We start from the raw sequence: 17,849 nt of genomic DNA on the forward strand, positions 1-17,849 counted from the left end.
TATTCCCTTCCTTCCTAAGAAACTCGAGTTACCTTGCTACACCTGAATCATAAGTTGTACTTTTCCAAGATGATTTGTTCTTGTCCTTATTGATGATGTTGAACTAATTTGTTGTTTTCCTTTTCTCAGAAGCGATGATGACCAGGTCAAATGTAGGTAAGTACAATTATATATATATAATTATACCTACGTCTTGCTTCTATCTTTACTTAAGTAGGTCTAAACTCGACTAACCTTTCTTTCTGTATTTCAGAACTTGGTATCCATTAAAGTCTCGAAGTATTGTATCAGTGAAGTAGATTCCTTCTTATTTATTTCAGAATGTACTTTCTTTTTTTCAGTCTATCCTCTGTCTTGACTATAATTCTTCTTCCTGGAACCTTATCTCTAAAATACAAACTCTAATCTTCCCTTACTGAATTAGAGCTTCAACTAGTATTGCCTTCACTATGTTTGCCAATGCTGTCAATGATAGAATGACATGCTTTCTTTGGCTCTTAATTATCAGAATAATGCAGCTCAAATAAGATATTTAATCGTTACTTAGCTGTCTGCTTCTTGCTCTTCTCCTACGAAACTCCCAGAACACAAATTTCTCCTATGAACCACAGCGCTCAGGTAAAACGCAGTTGTTCTCTCAAAATCGCCGTTGAAGTGCGCAGATTGAATCGCAAGCGAGTGCCTTCACAGCTGCAATCGCTCGCACACTGATAACTAGACAGCTAACCTCTGTTGTGATCTGTTGGTGGCCATCTTGGAATTCCCCGACCAGCCACCCTTTAATAATCTCAGCAATTTGCTGACAAAGGTCAGCGAAATGACTCTTTTTCTTTGACCATAACGAAGTAAGGTGGGCAAAGGTTAAAATAGGCCTGAACCTCGTCTAGAATTTATCCTGAAGTCTACATTCCTGACAAAACCGCCCGCCAGGACCGTGGATAACCCGACGGTCAAATTATGATCAACCTCCAAAAAAGACCGACCGCGGCGGTAGTGGGCTACCAATAACGTCCGACGCGTGAGGTCACTTCTAAAAACCGACCGCTGCGATCGGAAAAGCAGCGGAAAAGGTACACCCCGCCGCAAGCATAGCGGAGACCCTGCACGAGAAATTATGATTTCCCCGATGGTCCCGCGATACGAACCGCTGTTTCTGACCACCGAGGTTGCACACTACAGTGAATGGTAGAGACAGCGGAAGAGCTGCAGCATAGCCACCGCCGCGGATGTTACATGAAAAACATGGCAGACGAAGCAAAAACACTGTAACGATGCCTAACTGAGCACAAATCAAAGTAGCTATGCCCCGCAAATACACAAAACACATACCAATGTAAAAAAAAAATGATTAAAAAAAAAAAAACCCAGGACAACACCCACAATACACCTCACAGCAAAGGCCCAATTGGACACACCCACACAGCTGAGTATAAATACAGGTCCTTCATTGACCACAATTCTTTGCAACACTCCAGAAGAGAAGGGCATACACCAGATCTGAGAGGAGAGGCAAAATAACACAGCACACACACATCACCACCACCACCGCCACCACCATCACACCAGCACCAAAAACTCCCCAGCACACAACACATCTCACACCTCAACACGACACCCACCACACTCACCACACCCACCCCTGCACCCACAAACACTGCAAACACCAACCACCATGACAGCACAGAAAATGCCAAAATTCACAGAGGGTGAGTTGACAGTCATGGTCAATGAGATAGTGAGAGTGAAACCACAACTGTTTGGTAGCCTGGTCCAACAGACAACAATAGCCACCAGGACACAAATGTGGGAAAGGATAGTCCAAAGGGTCAATGCAGTAGGGACCACCCCAAGATCCAAGAAGGAGATCATGAAGAGTTGGCATGATCTCAAAAGGGTTGTCAAAGAGAAGAGGAACAAGAACTGGGAGCTGGGGAAAGTGACTCGCAGTGGCCCTCCGATCCCACAGAAAACATTCACACCATGGGAGGAGAAGGTGCTCTCCATACTGCATTCTGAGAGTCTCACAGGAGTATCCGGGGGAACGGAGGCTGGTAAGTACAAACAAATGCCAAACAACACACTGATAAGTACTTGGAATACTCCATGGAATACTCACCCAGGTACTTGCTATCCTTACGTAAGAGCCACCCCATAGACCCAATAACCGCCTCCCACATCTTGGCCCTAGGCATTGCCCGACCCCCACCCTCACTGGAGGCTATCAACCCCCTGCCCTCACCCCCCAGCAATCCTCCGCACCCGGGCACCTCCATCTCCTTATTAAATACCAGATCGGCAGTTGTGCATCAGCAGGAGATCTTCAACCTCCTTGACAGCGACAGCCCCGACATACTGTGTTTAAACGAGACATGGTATCGTCCTGATTCCCAACCCAGTGTCTTGGCGGCCCTTCCTCCTTCTTATTCCATTCTATGAGCTGACCGACCTGACGGCAAAACTGGTGGTGGGTTGCCTTAATTTTCCGTGACAACCTCCGGTTTCAAGTACTAGCATCCCCCCTCTGCCTGCAGTGGACTGCTTGGTTGCACGCTCTGCCCTACCCAAATCTCCCGTAACCTGTGTGCTGGTATACCGACCTCCCCAAACCCCTTCCCATTTTATTCCTGCTTTCCAGGAGCTGCTGGCCCCTCTAGTGGTCAATAACGCTACTGTACTTGTGCTTGGCGATTTTAATTTTTGGCCCAGTGATCCCGCAGAAGACCTCACTTCTAAGGATTTTACCTCATTGCTATCGAGCTTAAATTTTATCCAACACGTCCGTGCCCCTACACATACTCGGGGCCATACTCTAGACCAAATATGGACCCTTAACCTACCCACTACCAACCTGTCCATCGCTCCCTGCATATGGTCCGACCATCATCTACTGTCTTTTTCCCTGGACCTGCGTTTGTGAAATGCCCCCTGTGGTTCTAAAACCCTTTGGGCTAGAAGTTGGAATCGTGTTGATATTCCTGCGTTCTGCGATTCCTTAACTGCCACCTGCCCTGATCTCACTGATACACCTCCTCAACTTCAGCTGGCCACTCTGGACAGTTGGCTAATCCATCTTTGTGATGAAAAGGCCCCTTTGAAGAAGGTTACCATCAACCACCATCACCATGCTAACAAGTGGTTTACTCCTGCTCTGAAAGCACTTAAACTAACGGTCCGTCAAGCTGGACGGGCTTGGAGGTCGAAATACTGCTCTACCAGTAAAATTAACTATACCACCTCACTATCAGAGTACAAAAAAGCCATCCAAGAGGCCAAGAAAGATTACTTTTCTCAACGCATACTGGCGGCAGAATGCCAGCCACGTGAAATTTTTGCAACTGTCCACGAGTTAGCTCTATCAGACAGGCCTTCACCTATGATCATACCCTCCCAGTCATTGTGCAACTCATTGAATGAGTTTTTTATTGACAAAGTGGCACAAATAAAAGCACACATTCCTCCCCCATCAAACCCTTCTTTAGATTGTTCCCCGCCACAGAACACCCAGGGCCTCATTCACATTCCGGAGCTAACTAGTGAGTCTCTTTCTCCGCTCCTTAAGCGTGTAAAATCTGGGTCTCCTTCTGACACGTGTCCGGCCCGCAGCCTGGCCCAGGTGTTTTTGGCCTGTCCTGCCCCCGCCCTCACTATCTTAAATGACACCTTCTCTAAAGGCCTAGTCCCCACTGCATTTAAATCTGCCACCATCATCCCCATTTTAAAGAAGCCCGGGGCTGACCCTTCTTCCCTAGCTAATTACCGACCCATATCCCTGCTCCCCTACTTGGGAAAGGTGGCTGAGGCGCATGTTTCTCAAGTGCTGAGCTCCTTTATTGAGGACAGCAATTACCTGGCCCCATGTCAATCTGGTTTCCGACCACGACATTCAACCGAGAAGGTGGTGATCTCGGTCATTGACCAACTTAGGGAGGGACTCGATGCCAACACCCCCAAGATACTGGTCTTATTAGACTTATCCACCGCCTTTGACACTGTGGATCATGACATTCTGTTATCACGTGTCAGGGCGGCGGGGTTAGGGGGGTTGGCATTAGCTTGGGTCGAGTCTTTCCTGATGGACCGTACTCAGACAGTCCATCTGGGCACCTTCTCGGCTCCTTTGCGTAATGTCAACTGTGGTGTCCCCCAGGGGTCTGCTCTCTCCCCCCTATTATTTAATATTTATATCTTTCCACTGGTGTTTGCTTTACAGAATATGGAGGTCACTGTATATAATTATGCAGATGATCTACAACTCATTTTTGATCTTTCTTCCCCATCAGGAGTTGGCAGTTTCCAGTCCGTCATGCTATTTATCCGAGACTGGATGAACATCAATCAGTTAAAACTTAATCCGGATAAAACAGAACTTGTGGCGACGGGCGGTGCTGCCAACACCTGGTCCCCCTCCTTCTGGCCCCCTTCACTTGGGTCCCCCCCTCTCCCCTCTTGTTCAGTTAAAACACTCGGGATCATGCTTAATAACCAATTAACTCTCCATTCACATATCAACTCGGTGGTTTCTTCCTGTTTCTTTACACTACGAGTTATTCGGAAAGTTGCCAGATTTTTTTCCATCTCTGCACTAAAGCTGATCCTTATGGCCATGGTCTTGTCAAAGATTGACTATGGCAACATCATCTATAACGGACCTCCTGCTTATGCTCTGCAGCGCCTGCAGTTGGTACAGAACCAGGCTGCCCGCCTGGTTTTTGGCCTATCCAGGTCTCATCACTCGACCCCACTGCTTAGGGAATGTCTGACATAATATCGACAGACAGAATATCGATATGCAAAAATATCGGAGCAAAAATATCGACAGCAAAAATTTCGGAATCCTATCTTCATTAAGGTAAGTACAAAAATATCGAAAAAATAATATCGAAGTACAAAAATATCGGAATCAAAAATATCGTTTTTTTAAATGTATTAATAATAATGTAAAAATAAATTTAAAATACATATAATTTTACAACTATTAAATAAAAATATTAAAACAAAATTAAAACTAATACATATACATTTAATATAAATAAAACACTTAATAATTTAAAGTAATTTTAATTTTTTTCATGTAATTTATTTGATTTAATGTAATTTTTTTTTGTTTTTACCCTGAACGCCTGTACCCCAAAAACCCAAAACTGACCCTGAACCGTAAAAATATCCCTGTACCCCAAAAACCCAAAACTGACCCTGAAACCTAAAAATACCCCTTTACCCAAAAACTGAAAACTGACCCTTATCCCTAAAAATACCCCTTTACCCAAAAACTGAAAACTGACCCTGAACCCTAAAAATACCCCTTTACCCAAAAACTGAAAACTGACCCTAAACCCTAAAAATACCCCTTTACCCAAAAACTGAAAACTGACCCTGAACCCTAAAAATACCCCTTTACCCATGAACTGAAAACTGACCCAGAACCCTAAAAATACCCCTTTACCCAAAAACTGAAAACTGACCCAGAACCCTAAAAATACCCCTTTACCCAAAAACTGAAAACTGACCCTGAACCCTAAAAATACCCCTTTACCCAAAAACTGAAAACTGACCCTGAACCCTAAAAATACCCCTTTACCCATAAACTGAAAACTGGCCCTGAACCCTAAAAATACCCCTTTACCCAAAAACTGAAAACTGACCCAGTACCCTAAAAATACCCCTTTACCCAAAAACTGAAAACTGACCCTGAACCCTAAAAATACTCCTTTACCCAAAATTAATTAATATTATTTAATTACCACTTAATTATTAATTAACAATAACAATAAAGTAAATATATTAGCACATTTGCTGTAATTAATTTAATTTAATAATTAATATTATTTTTCCCAATTCATTAATTAAGAATAACAATAAATTATATATAAAAAACATTACTATAATTAATGTAATTAAATATTTAATATTAATTAATTACCAACTAATTAATAATTATAAATATGTCAAAAATTATATTAATTAATTAACTAATTAATAGAAATTAATTACCAATTAATTATTAATTAAAATATGTACAAACATATATCAATTAATTAATTATTATTAAATTACTTCCCACCCTATTCCCCTATAAACCCATAACCCGCTACAGAACATATTTATCAATTAATCAATTAATTAAAAATAATTAAAAATTATTTCTCAATTAATTAATTAATAATTCCTACTAATTAATAATTAATTTAACATAATTAAATTACTTCCCACCCTATTCCCCTATAAACCCACAACCCGCTACAGTAGTAAAAGACTATATTTATTTAAATTACATTAAAAATAAATAATAAAACATAATAAATACAATATAATATACACTACATTTATTTAAAAATTGATATTAGTAACATCAAAGTTATTAATTTCGATATTATTGACATCGATATTTACAACTTCGATATTACTGATATCATACCAATATCGATATTAAGACTGTCGATATTACTTACCTCCGATATTTTGTCCCATCGATATTTAAACTTCGATATTTTTGTATATCGATATTTAAAAATCAATATTTTGTCTGTGTACCCTGCTTAGGAGCCTACACTGGCTCCCTATAAAACAACGAGCCAGGTTCAAGTAAGGGTGTCTGACTTTTCAAGCAAGAGCGGGCACTGCCCCTGCCTTTATCAACTCGGCAATCTCTCCCTATGTTCCCTCTAGGGACCTTCGCTCCTCTAGCCTGGCCTTACTAACTACGCCCGCTTCAAAAAGAAACGGGCAGGGGGGCAGAAGTTTGCTGTACTGGCACCCACCTTTTGGAATGACCTCCCCCTACCTTTAAGACTCTCCTCCTCCTACATGGAGTTTCGGAGGTCACTAAAAACGCTATTATTCCAGCAGGCCTTTGGTACCTAGCTCTTTTTTTACTCTCACTCAGCGACCTCACCAGCGCCATGAAACTGATTCAGTGTACGTGCGCTTTATACGTTTTTTTAAATTCAAATTCAAATTCCTTTCACAACCCAAACACCATTGCACGGTTCACCCTCACCTAACAGGTAGCCAGCCATCTTCACTGTGAGGCCTGTGAGGGCAGCCTGCACTACCTCTCCCAGCATGCCCCTTATTAACACTCCAGTAGCATGGAGGCCTCCCCCACCCTGGAGCATGTGTCAGCCATTGCACTGTCCACCTTCACCTAACAGGTAGGTAGCCATCTTGTATTGGAGGACTGTGTGGGGGCGGGAGGCCTGTATCACTACTCCCAGCATGCCCCCTGTCCCACACCCAGCAGCATGGATGCCTCCCCCACCCTGGAACATGTGTCAGCCATTGCACTGTCCACCCTCACCTAACAGGTAGGTAGCCATCTTATATTGGAGAACTGTTTGGGGGTGGGAGGACAGTATCACTACTCCCAGCATGCCCCCTGTTCCACACCCTAGCAGCATGGAGGCCTCCCCCACCCTGGAGCATGTGTCAGCCATTGCACTGTCCACACACTAATCTAACAAGCAGGTATCCTTCTTGTATTGGTGGAATGTGTGGGGTGGGAGGACAGTATCACTACTCCCATTATGACCCCTGTCCAAAACTCCAGCAGCATGGAGGCCTCCCCCACCCAGGGGCATGTGTCTGCCATTGCACTGTCCACCCTCACCTAACAGGTAGGTTGCCATCCTCACAGCTCTAGCTGTTTTTGTCTGGGAGACCTGCAACACTACACAGGGCACCAATTGCATGCAATGCATTGACACACAACATGTATGACTTCATGATGTTGGCATGCACCATGTAATAATAGCCAGTATTGCCTGTAACAAGAATAAAAACAGTTGTCTCAATTGTGTAGTGTGCAGACAGCAGATGACATGCAGCTAACAGAATCCCTGCACATCGCCCATCACTGACCATTTTCCATCTAATCCACAGGTGATGAAGATCTTGCTGCTGCGGACAACATCAACCAGCAGAGCCATTCTCCATCCCCGGTACATAGACTCCCAGGACAGTTTGAACGATGAGCTCCAGGTTGGCCCATCTAGTGTGCCAAGGCCCAACCGAGCCCAGGACCCCATCCTCCCTACCACCACGTCTGCTGCATCAACAACTACACAGCGGACCCCTGCAGTCATGGCCTGTGCCTCTACCGCTGCCACCTCGGACACCACCACCACCACCACCACCACCCTCCCTGTCCAAGGGAATGACCAGGACACACCACCAACTGTGCAGGGTAGGGAGAGTGTGCGAGGACCCACCGTGGTGAGGCAACAGGTCCGTGGCAGCAGGGCAGGAGGGAGGGCCCGGGTCCCCCCCAGACATCAGGAGGTAGGCACATCATACCTGGACCACTTCACCCGAGTCATCGGTGCATATGAACAGGTCCAGGGACAAAGTGGCCGGTCGGACAAACTTTTAGGTGAGCTCATCCTGCTGATGACGTCCATCGACAGACGTATAGGTCAAATGGTAGACCTCATGGCCCAGCAAGTGGCATTGCAGAGGGACAGGCCTGTGTCCCAACCAACACCTTTGCCCCCTCCTGTTGTGCCGCAGGATGACAGTGCACCATCCTCACCTGCGCCAACAGAGAGGGGAGAGTCCTCTGATGCCGCTGGCCAGTCAGCAGTCCCCCCACCGCCAAAAAGATCTAGGGGGCGTCCAAGGTAGAGCCTGGGAGTCCCTGGAGGCAAAGCACCTGCCACATGCCAGTCACGTAGCCAGCCCTGATGGCAACCCTCTTCCCCACTGCATTGACTGTTTGGACGGTCTTTCCCCACATATCCTTGGCAATGGCACTTGTCTGTTGGACTGGGTCACCACATACATGTGGTGTCTACTCTTGCATATCATCTACCATGACTGTCAACTCACTGATCATTCCCCACCATCATGTAAATATTCCCTCACAAATCACATGTCCACTTTTTAAATAAAATACCTGACACACCAGATTTTGTTTTTAATGCAATATTTACAGTGTTCACAATGGCCATGATGTGTCCAAAAGATGTACAGTTTGTAGGGCAGGATCATTCTGAAGCACCTAGGGATACACAACAGAACAACAGTCACTGGTGTCATTGTGGCATCACAGACAGGACACCACACAAAACATACACAAGAGACTACTGGCATACAAGATAATGGGCTGCAGGTGTGAACAAATAGAGTCCAGCATATGTCCCCATATGGAACGTCAATGTCACATCTACCACCCACAGGTGACTGAACGTGTGCCTGCCTCTACCATCCGCAGATAGGCCTGTAAAACAACAACCACCACAACAACAGATAATGTGCAAGTTGAACACCTGTACACGCCTTCAAGTGAAGTAGCGCTTGATGAGCTGTTGACAAATGTCAACTCTTTCCTCCTCTCCACTGTCCTCATCACTGGACTCAGGTCGTTGGGCAGGTGCGGGCCTTGGTTCCTCTCCATCATCCAGGAGCAGGGGAATCCTCTTGTGAATGGCCAAATTGTGCAGCATACAGCATGCCACAACAATCTTGCAGACCTTCCCAGGCGAGTATGCCAGTGCTCCTCCAGTCCAGTGCTCCTCCAGTCCGATCAAGGCAGCGGAATCTTGACTTGAGTAGCCCAAAAGTCTGCTCAATGACACGTCGGGTCCTGCCATGTGCCTCATTGTACCTGACGTCAGCCGGGGTCCTTGGATTTCGCACTGGACTCAGCAGCCAGGGTCGACTGGGATATGCTGAGTCACCTAGGAAATAAAAACACATATTGCAATGTTGCACAGGCTAAGTGCATCAGGTCACAAACACACCTCACGACATATCACAGGTCACACTCACCCACAATGCAGGTTAGCCATCATACGGGGCACCATGCTGTTCCTCATGACGTAGGAATCATGGGCAGAGCCGGGGAATTTTGCACACACCTGCAAAATCATCATGTCCGCAAGGCACACCACCTGCACATTTATAGAATGAGAATGTTACCGATAACTAAAAATATGCTCAGTGGCCTGTGGCGCCGCCAGACGTACATGGGTGTAATCGATGGCACCTACTACATGTGGGATGTGCCCAAGGGCATAGAAGTCACCCTTCACTCCTGGCAATTCAGCTCCCCTGGGGAAATGTATGTACTGATTTTTATTTAACATCATGGCTGCAAGAACATCCCTCAGCACCATGCTGAACATGGGCTGCGACATCCCTGCAGCAGCGGCCACGGTCTCCTGGAAGGCAACAGTAGAAAAAAGTGGAGGCCATCACCTTGTATGTGGGTGTGAAGGCAGTTGGGTTGTGGCGACGAGGCTGCAGGTGGGGCTCCCACTGGTCACAAAGGGTCTTTAGGCTCGCCCTGTCGAGGCGGAATTTTCATATTATCGCAACGTCCTCCATGTCCCACAGCACTGTCAGGTGACGTATGAGATTTGGCCTCCTCCTAGGTGTGATGTACATGGACACATGTCAATGACAACCATCAAGAAGTTTACCCAGCACATACCGTGGATCATGTTACGCGAAACATTATGAATTCCATGTGAGATGCGTGACACACAAGGTTACATGACTATAAATTGAGGACACACCAATCCATTTACCTAAAACCTGTCCCACACACATAACAGAATATCAATTTAAAAAGCACAGTTCCTGAACTGGACATTCCACATGTGCACGACTCATCCAGTGACATCCACAAAAGTGTGTGAGATGACCATGAATGCCTCACACACATCTGCTTTACCTGTCACACCGCAATGCATCATGTGAAGCTGGCGCACATCAAGAGCACAATGATCACAGTAGATGTTAAATTTGTGTGCATGGGTTGATATGGTAGCACAAGTATAGAACAACACCATACAGTGAGACAAGCCTTGCCAAGGTCAGCACAGACCCACAGCACAGTGCTTGGTTACACATAATTTTTTTATTTTTATTTTTTTATTGTGTTTATCATGCAAGAATAAGGGCACATTACAAAGCGCAAAGAGCCATTCGCCTACAACCCATCTCGGGCCGGCAGTGGGCTGCCTCGCCATGACCAAGACACATACAGATAGCAAGCAGAAGGATATACAGATCAAGCCCAGGTCTCAGCAGCAGTGCGGGCCAGGGAGGACTACCCCCGCCTGCCAGTCCTATCTGTGTTGCGATGTGCACTGTACATATATGAACAAAACTGTAAATTTTTATCATTTTCTCCCAACCAATACCCCAACCCATGAACCCCCCCATCCCACAACTGGTCCCTTGGTCGTGCTCTACGTGTGTGTTGGTGTGCGCCTCGGTGACGTGGTTTGGCTCTTACCACCTGCTACCCCCCAGCAATCTAGAGGGTGTCTCCTATTGTCCCAAACCTCTTTGGGTGGGGTGGCATCTCCCGCCCCGTGGCATACTATAGTGTAGGGAAGAGCCCTGGCAGGGTTATTCAGGCTCCGAGTGTGGGTCACTCTCTTGATCTACCCCCTCCCCCTCCGCAAAACCATCCTCGTCCGATCTAGAGGTTAGGTAAGCCTGGTAAAGTCCCCAGAAGTTCTTGGGCCGACTTCGGGGCGGGAGGAGCTCGCTGTATGCGTCCGCCTGAGTGTTGCATTACAGCATATCGCCGGTCCACCTCTTCAGCGTTGGTAGGGGCCCCCTCATCCAGCATAGCGCCACCACCCGTTTAGCAAGAAGCATGCCCATGTTCACCAGTTTTCTCACTGAGACTGGTATCTCCCTCGTGTAACCCATCAGAGCGAGGGCCGGGTCAGGGACCAAGTCCAGCTCCACAATTTTGCTGAGTTCTGCGTATACGCAGGTCCAGAATTTCTGAACTCCCGGGCACCACCAGGCTAAGTGCAAGAAGTCCGCCACTTGGGCATGACATCTCTCACATCGTGGCGTGTCCCGCAGGCCGTACCTGTGGAGTCGCTCCGGTGTGTGGTACACCCGTTGCAAGAATTCAAAGTGAATTAAGCGGTGCCGCCCGTTCAGGGAAATGCTTCTGGAGGCCGCACAGCAGTACTCCCACATGCCGTCGTCAATCTGGGTCCCTAGATCATACTGCCAGGCTAAGCGCGCCCTAGTGTAATGCAGTGCCGTGTGCTCATGGCCTATCTTGTAGAGCCTAGAAATCAGCTTCTTCGGGTCCTCGGTGTCTATGACGTAAGCTAGCTCCGGGACTTCAGGAGGTTCTTCCAAGTCGGGGCCTAACTGATCCAGCAGCGCACTTCTCACCCTATGATACTGGAAGCGTTGAAGCAAGGAGGTACGCTCCCCCCGTGCGCGAGTTGCTCCCACGTCTTCACCCTACCCTGCACAAAGAGGTCCCCCATGGTACGTGCCCCTAGTTCGTTGAGGACCTTGTATACTCCAGGTTCTGTCAATGTTGGGAGCCAGAGCGCCCACTGTAGAGGCATGTTGGGTGCATACATCAGCACCTTGTCTTGCCGTTGCAATATAGAATGCCAGACGTGGTTAGTGGACAGCAGGGAGTCTAGCACACCCACCCTGCGGTCCATGGGACCGCAGATGGTAGCTGGGAGTGGGGTGGGGTCCGCGAACAGCCGCTCCAGGATCACATGCGGGATGTCCCGGTCGCCATGAATCCAGGTGTGGAGATGGGAGGCCTGCGCAATCCTGTAATAGCGCTCCAGGTCTGGAGCAGCCAGTCCCCCTTGCTCGTAAGGCAATTGCAGTACCTTCCATTGCACTCTAGGTTGCTTTCCAGCCCACGCCAGTCTGATCAGCAATTTGTTCATGGTCGCAAAGAAGGCTTTTGAGAGGACCATCGGGAGATTATTGAAGAGAAACAGAAATCTCGGGAGAACAACCATTTTCATCATAGCTATTCTACCCAACAGTGACAGCGGAAGCTTAATCCAAAGCTCCACGTCGTCTACGAGTTTACTGTAGGCAACCCCGTAGTTCTCTCTCATCATAATGTCGGGATCCGTATGGAGCATGATGCCCAAATATCTTACCGGTTCTGTGGACCATTGTAGCGGGTAGTCCATCTCGAAAGGTTCAGTAAGTGGAGTCAGCGGGAAGGCCACTGACTTTGACCAGTTGACCTTTAGCCCCGAGAGTGCGCCAAATCTCACCACTTCCCTCAAGACCGAGGACAGGTTATTGGCCGGGTCTCTGACGTACAACAGGGTGTCGTCCGCGTACGTGGAAATGCCAATCTTGTAGGCAGGGTAATTGATGGCTTCATAAGAGTGGTATTCCCGAATTGCACACGCCAGTGGTTCCGCCACCAATGCGTACAGCAGCGGAGAGAGGGGGCAGCCCTGCCTCGTGCCCCTGGTAATGGTGATCGGCTTCGAGACCGCGTCCCCCAGTCTGATTCTCGCCGTGGGCATATGGTAGAGCGCGCCCAGGAGTTGGAGGAAGAGCTCCTCCAGCCCCAGCTTCTTTAGCACCTTACGCATGAATGGCCACTCCACGGAGTCAAAGGCCTTCTCCATTGAGGTTTCTGGCTGGGATAAACCCTGCCTGCTCCGGGGCAACTAGCTCCGGGGCCACCAGTGGCAGCCTGGTCGCCAGGACCTTCGCGTAAAGCTTAGTGTCTACGTTCAGAAGGGAAAGAGGGCGGTATGATCCCGGAAGGTCAGGGGGCTTGCCTGGCTTCAATATCGTGACGATGAGCGCCTCTCTCATCGAGGGCGGCATCACGCCATATTTGCATATCTCGTCGAAGAGGGTGGAGAGGTAAGGCAATAGCTTGGCCTTATACGCCTTATAGAATGCCACTGTCAGCCCATCAACCCCGGGCGCACTTTCGGACCTCATGGTGTCTAGCGCGTCTGATATTTCCTCACGGAGTATAGGCGACATCAGGAACTCCCTCTGCCAGTTCTCGAGGAACGGCATTTTGATATAGTCTAGATAGTTGTCAATTTGGTCTTCCACCCCTGTGATCTTGGTGGTGTATAAGTCCTCATAGAACCTCCGAAACTCCGCTAGAATGTCGTCCTCCGTTGTCACCCTCTCCCCCCCTGAAGTTTGTAGTTCCGGGATTGTCTGTCTACGCCTGGTGCCCTTCATTATCCTGGCTAGCAGTGCTCCGGGTCGGTCTCCCTCTCCATACGAGCGCGCTGTTGCATACTTCCCTAGATGTCTGACCTCCCTATCAGCTTCCTCGTGGAACTCTTTCAGCAGGCCCTGCAAGGACCCATCTCCAAGCGGCGTCGCGCCCAATTGCTGTCGGCGTTCGCAGTCTGCAATCTGCTCCTCAAGATACTTAAGCCTGTTTCTAATCGCTTTGAGGACACTGGAGTGTTTTGCCATGACAACCCCCCTGACGTACACTTTGAATGCCTCCCAGACTGTGCCAAAACTGTCCACTGAGCCTACGTTAGTGTCGAAGAAGGTATCTATGTCCTCCCCCAGGTCGGCCCTAAACGCCTCATCTAGTAATGAATAAGGTGGGAAGCGCCACGTGAATGGGGGTATCCTCTGCTTGGGGGTCGCCATTACCAGCAGTACTGGGGAGTGGTCCGACAGGGTGCGGGGAAGCACCCTGCAGCCCCTGATCATGGGGAGCAGTGTGTGTGAGGACAGCCAGTAATCTATCCTGGTGTGGATGTCATGGTATGCGGAGTAGTGTGTGTAACCCCCCTTGTCGTTGTGCCTATCCCTCCAAACATCCACCAGGCCCAGTCGCACCATTTCAGCTTGCATCTGGAGCGCAGCGGCCGCTGGGCGCCGGGGGGGGCCTGCCGACCTATCAAGCTCTGCGCTAAATGTGAAATTGAAGTCTCCCCCCCCAAAGCATTCTGTCCGTGGGGAATTCAGCACAGTTTTCCGCCACAGCCGCATAGAAGTCAGGGGAGTCATAGTTCGGGCCATAGACGTTCATGACTAGGATGTCGTGGCCCTTGCCCACACACCTGTTCAACACAAACCTTCCTTCCGGGTCCGCTTTCAGTAGTGTGAGGGATAACTTGGATTTTGGGTTGACCCATGTGAGTACCCCCCTCGCGTGTGTGGTGAAGCCTGCGTAGGTGGTGTTTCCCCGGAGTCCCCTATGTGTGAGCATTTTACTGGTGTCGGGCAAGTGCGTTTCCTGCAGTATCGCCAGATCTATGTGATGCCGGAGTAGGTACTGCAGGACCTTGCGGAGTTTCCGGTAGTCATTTAACCCCCTCACGTTCCAAGTGACGGCCTTAAGGGTCTCTGTATCATTTAGTAAATCATTGTGTGTTGCATCAGCCATTGTCCTTAAAAGAGCACATCAGCATCAAAGCCCTCATGAGCACCACCCTCCACAGCACGCAGCAGCCGCCCACGTCCTCCACGGCACACAACATTTCAGAGCACAGATTGGACCCCCCCCGAACATTTCTGAACCCACAACGCCCCTCACCCCCCACCTCCCACAGTCAACCAACCCCAACCTGGTGTGACCGAGCACCCTGCATCCCTCCCCCCCACCCGTCTTCTGACCCATTCAAAACACCCAAAACCAGGCTCAAGAGGAGCCTCAGGCACTGTAAGCACAAGGGCAGAGGTAGCCTACAAGGGTCCTTTATCGTCCACCGTCCGTTCGGACCTCACGTGCAATATCCATAAGCTGCTCCTTGCTAGCGCCCCCTTATATTAATGCAGCAACGAGTAGTAAGTGCAGTATCCTACCGACAAGTTGTGGCCTTTCCCCCCCCCCCGATCTCCTTATGCCTTTCCATGTGTCAGGCCCTCCGAGACCACCCCAGTTCAGCTTTACAGTAGGGAGGTGCGCGCAGCCCCCCAGTAGTGTCAATGCAGCATGTGCAGATCTCACCCAAAGTCTCTTTGCTGTAGTCCGCCTGCCGCAACGGCGGGTTCCGAGTGGGCACCTCCCGGACCGTCCAGTAGGGATTGCCACATTGGTCAGAGTATCTGTGTCTCCGGGAAGTGCCTCCGAGCCCCCTCCTCTCCTCAGTCCTGCTCATCCAGTGCTCCTTCGCCAGTGTGTTCCTCCCCAGGCGTCTTCGGGTCTCCCCGGTTCTCCTTCATCCACTGCTTCAGGGACTTTTGCAGTTCTTTGGGATCTGTGAAAAAGTGCGAGTGGCCCTGTCTGTTGATGCGTAACCGCGCCGGATACAACATGGCGTAATCCAACCCCAGGTCCCTGAGTTGCTGCTTGTAGGGGACGAAGCGCCGTCTCTCCTCCTGTACCTTGGAGGTGAAATCAGGGTATAGCGAGATGTTCATACCTTCGTACTGCAGCTTCCCCTTCTCACGAGCAGCGCGGAGGGCCGCGTCTCTGTCCCTGTAGTTGAGGAGTTTGACAATTATGGGCCTAGGATTCGCGCCCGGAGGAGGCCTTGGTCCCAGGGTGCGGTGGGCACGCTCCACTATAAACATGGGGGAAAAGGTGTCGTCCCCCAATAGAGTCTTAAGAAGTTTCTCGATGAACAGTTCCATTTTACCCGTTTGGGTCGACTCCGCCACACCCGTGACGCGGATGTTAGACCGCCTGGAGCGCGCCTCCAAGTCCTCCGATTTCTCCTGTATCACCTGAAGTAGCCTCCCAAATTGCTTACGGTCAGCATCCCATTCTGTCTGCGCCTCCTCCGCCTCCGTCAACCTGCGCTCTGCCATGTCTAGCCGCTCCGCATGCTTGTCCACTCTCTCCGTCATCCGATCCATCCGGTACGCCAGGGCGTCAATCTTGGTGCCAATGGCTGACATTCCCTCCTGTAGGCCCTTCTCCATCGTGTGAAGCATACCTTGTATCTCTGCGCACAGTCCGGCGCTCGGGTCAGCAGCAGCTCCCGGGGATTGGGCAGCCGGAGGCTCTGGCACCTTCTGTCTCCGCTGGTCAAACGTGAGTTTCGACTGCGTCCTGTCCCCCTTGCCCATCGTTCCGGTGGCTGAGTAGACCAGTGTCCACAAGTCTTGGAGTTCGATAGTCCCTCAAAGGAGCAATGAGGGGTCCCGCCCCGCCCGCAGGATACTACCGGGGGACCGTTGGTGGAGGCGCCTTATATGTATGGCGTGCTCAGTGGGGCCTATAGGCCAAGATGGCCGGTCAGCAATGGTTCTCTCACAAGGTTAGGCAACCCCAGGACGCCCTCGAACCTCCTCTGCGTGTAGTCCTCGCGTCGCGGGCTCTCCGTCCCACAGCAGCCTCTCTCTCCCCAAGGTTTGCGCCGCAGCTTCAGTCGACCAGGGAGTCCTTACCGGCAGTGTGTGAAGGTGCCTGTGCTGGCGCGGGGCTCCGCCGGCAACACGTGGGTTCAACCGCTGGCCGCCTTTCAAATTCGCCTCACTCCAGGGCCCGACGTGTGCTCCAGAGTAATTAGCCAGCCCTTCAGGGGTCCTTAGCTGAGCTTGCAGCGTGCAGGTGTAGCCGCGGGAGCTTCCGATCCCGGGGCTCAATCAGTGTCTCGGTGCCCACACCGGGCGGCCGCACGTCGGGTGACGCAACACGGCTGCGTGTCCCAGGAAAGGCCGGGGATCCTGGCCTGGACCGTCGTACTCCGATCGACGGTGTTGCGGGTGGTTTCCGGGCCCGCACCTCGCCCAAATTCTCGTCAGAGGTCAGCAAGGGATAGGGGAGTCAGCCCCCGCCGGAATCCCACGGTGTTCGCCGCTGTAACAGGATAATTTACGGATCTTTTGCAGCGCTAGCACGGAGCTCCGCTCTTACGAGTCCGCCATAGACGCCGGCTAGCTCCGCCCCCCTGGTTACACATAATTAAGACCACCTTAACACTGTCAGCCATCATTACCCATCAAATGCAATAGTGACAATGCTGGCACACAGAGCAATGTGCGTCACACATAGAATGCAACCACCTGTGCCTGATACCAAAAGATGCAAATGTGTGTACAATGATGTGCAATTAAACCTGTTGCTGCTGTGTACTGATGCCGAGTTCACGGTTTAAGTTCACATTGCATGTGACCAAATTTGCAGAAACTACCGCCTGTCCGCGGCGGTGTGA

Source organism: Lissotriton vulgaris, chromosome 3_1, assembly GCF_964263255.1.
Source record: "Lissotriton vulgaris chromosome 3_1, aLisVul1.2, whole genome shotgun sequence".
NCBI classification, from domain to species: Eukaryota; Metazoa; Chordata; class Amphibia; order Caudata; family Salamandridae; genus Lissotriton; species Lissotriton vulgaris.